The sequence below is a fragment of the Myotis lucifugus genome, unplaced genomic scaffold (genome assembly GCF_000147115.1).
Source record: "Myotis lucifugus unplaced genomic scaffold, Myoluc2.0 scaffold_52, whole genome shotgun sequence".
Lineage (NCBI taxonomy): Eukaryota > Metazoa > Chordata > Mammalia > Chiroptera > Vespertilionidae > Myotis > Myotis lucifugus.
Genome location: NW_005871100.1, coordinates 6,473,311 through 6,476,317, shown reverse-complemented (window position 1 = coordinate 6,476,317; position 3,007 = coordinate 6,473,311).

Below are 3,007 nucleotides of genomic sequence, written 5' to 3'. Positions count from 1 at the left end.
TACTGCATGCCAGGCACCATGCTAAATGTGTAGCTCCATAGTATTTAATCCCGCACTTGCACACCCTTAATGGATGAGGGAGAGTAAGTGATTCTTCTAAGTCACCCAGCTGGAAGGTAAGGCATAGGCCCAGATTTGAAATACAGGTCTACCTATCTTCAGGCCCCCTTCTCTTAACCTTTAGGTTCCATTGCCTCCCAGAGAACTGAAAGATAATGTAGAAAATCACAGAACATGTTCATATAAAGAATATATTTCAAGATATAATTAAAAGCCTTTGAGATGATACAGCCACTTGATTAAGACAGCAATGTGCAAGCTTCCCAATTACATGAAAGTTCTGCCTTCTTCCTCTGGGTTCCTCAAACACTTCACGTACCTGTCTGTCATAGCACCTACCATGGTGTAACATAACTTTAAATTGATGGGTTTTTCTTTGCAGTCAGCATATGAGTTACTCAAGAAGCCAGGCCCTATTATATACACTTTATATCCTAAGCCCATAGGAAGTCCCAATAAACATTTATTGAATGAAGGAACCATACATAGATGATCAAATATAAGACACTTCAATTCTTGGGGCCTATACTGTTGGGCAGTGAGTGGGGAAATTATAAATACTGTGTATTTGTGAATCTTCATCTTAAGGAAAACAGTAAGAATTAGAGAAACATCCTAAGAACTTCTAGAAGAGCAATGCATAGTCAGTGCATGTATATCTATCTCCATGTCCTTTCCCAACAGTAATATTCTTTTTCCACTTTCTCCCCTCACCCCATCAAGAGTGGTGGTGAGAGAGGCAATCTGGGTGACTGCACTGGCCTCTCCACCCCACCTCAACACAATGTTGGGAATTTGGTAAAGATTTCCCCTTTCTAACCCCAGCAATATAAAGTTCTGACTTCTAATAAAGACTTCCTCACTCTAACCACCATACACTTCTTCCTCCAGGGAAGAAGTTCTGCTAAGCAAGGGAAAGCCCACAGAAGTCCGAAACTGAAAGAAGCTATGCAAGAAAAGAACCACAAACTCTGACTTCTAGAAATCATGCATCACAAGTGGCTTCCCAACATTAGGGCCGAATCAAAGAACAAAGAGAAATGGCAGTTGACCAATGCATCCATTCTTCAAACAAAAATGTGCTGAGCATCATATATGTCAGGTAATGCTGGGGATACAGAGGTGAACAAGCTAGAACTGACCCCTGTCCTCATGTGGTTTACACTGTGGCATGGAAGACAGAAGACAGACATTGAACAAATAATGTAAATGTGATGAGGTTTACAAAAGAGAAATGTTTGGTGTACTGAGAACCTGTTCTGAGGGCATTAATAGCAGGGGAATCTTACTAAGACCAGGGAGGGCAGTCATGGCGCCTAATTGAAAAAGAGAGATTTGGACTGAGATGTGAAAAAGATGTAGCAGTTAGCCAGGCCAAGATGGGTGGGAAGAGCATCCCAGACAGAGGGAATGGCATATGCAAAGGGTTGAGATGATGAAAACTACATTATGTCCAGTGCATAAAGAACAAAAAGAAGGTTGGTTGAGAGGGGTTGGAGAGGGAGGCTGAGACTCACAAATCATTGACAGCATCAGAAGCCATATTCAAAATTTTGAAATTTATCCCATATGTGGTGAGAAGGCATTGACAAGTTTTAAGCAGTAGAATGACATATGAAATTTACATTTTAATATGACCACTCAAGTTGCAGTGTGGAAAAAATGGATAGGAAAGGGGCTGGAAGAGAATGTCAGAGAAACATTCCAGAGGCCTTCATTGTAGTCCAGGGGAGAGATGACCATGTTCTGAATTAGGATGGTGGTAATGACTAGAGAAGAGAAGGCAATGCCAGCCATCAACAAAAGATAGCTAGGAGTGAGTTCAGTAGGATTTGGTGATTGGTGTCTAAGATTCAGGAATTTCAGAGGACACTAAGGCTATGATAGTGGGAAGAAGTAGGGGTTGGATGGAAGAGTAAAGCACAATATTCCCTTATTCATTCATTGAAATATTCTCTGAACATCTGCAATATGCCAGATTCTCTGCTGGGCCCTGGAGATATGATTGTGGATCAGACAGATTAGGTCTCTGATCTGAAGGAGCTTACAGTCTGGGGGAAATAACTACTATGCTGTACACTAAGTATGTGTGCTACTATGGTAAGTTGAATTGTGTCCCCTAAAAAGTTGAAGTCCTAACACCCAGAACCTATGAATGTGACCTCATTTGGAAAGAAATCTTTGCAGATGTAATCAAGATAAGATGAGGTCACATCTTATCTTGGGGGTGGGGTGTTCCAAGCAGAGAGCATAGTACGTGTGAAGGTTCAGAAGAAGGAGAGATATCTGGGTGGGCCTTATGAGAAGAGACAGAAAAGGAGTCTGTGAAGATAAAGGCACGTATTGAAGAGATAGATTTATAAACCAAGGAACATCAATGATTGCAGACAACCACCACTTCAGTTATACTATGTAAATGACCCCAAAAAATCTACAAGAGAAAGCTGTAGGGAGGTAGCAGTCCGGATTCCACTCCTGAAGGTAGGAAGAGGCAAGTAAGGATCCTCTAGAATCTTCAGAAACAGCATGCCCTTCCCACACCTGAATTTCAGATATCTAGGCTCCAGAACTGTAAGAAAAAATTTCTGTTGTTTAGGCCACCTGGTTTGTGGTAATTTGTCATAGCAGCCACAGGAAACTATTACTGCTACTATGGCAAAACACAGTAGAGAGTCTAATCTAAAATTGAGGCTTCAGGAAAAGCTTCCCAGAAGAAATGACATTTTAGCTTATATCAAAAGAATGTATAGGATTGAGTCAGTTAAAGAGACGGGGTTGGGGATGGGGTGACCCAAGCAGAGAGCATAGAACATGTGAAGGCTTAGAGGAAGGAGAGAACATGTTGGAAGAATTGAAGGAATCTTAAATGGCTGAGGCACAAAGGTGGAAGTAGTAGAAAGGAAGCAGTAGGATTCAAGTTATGAAAGAGTCTAGAGGATGGGTTAAA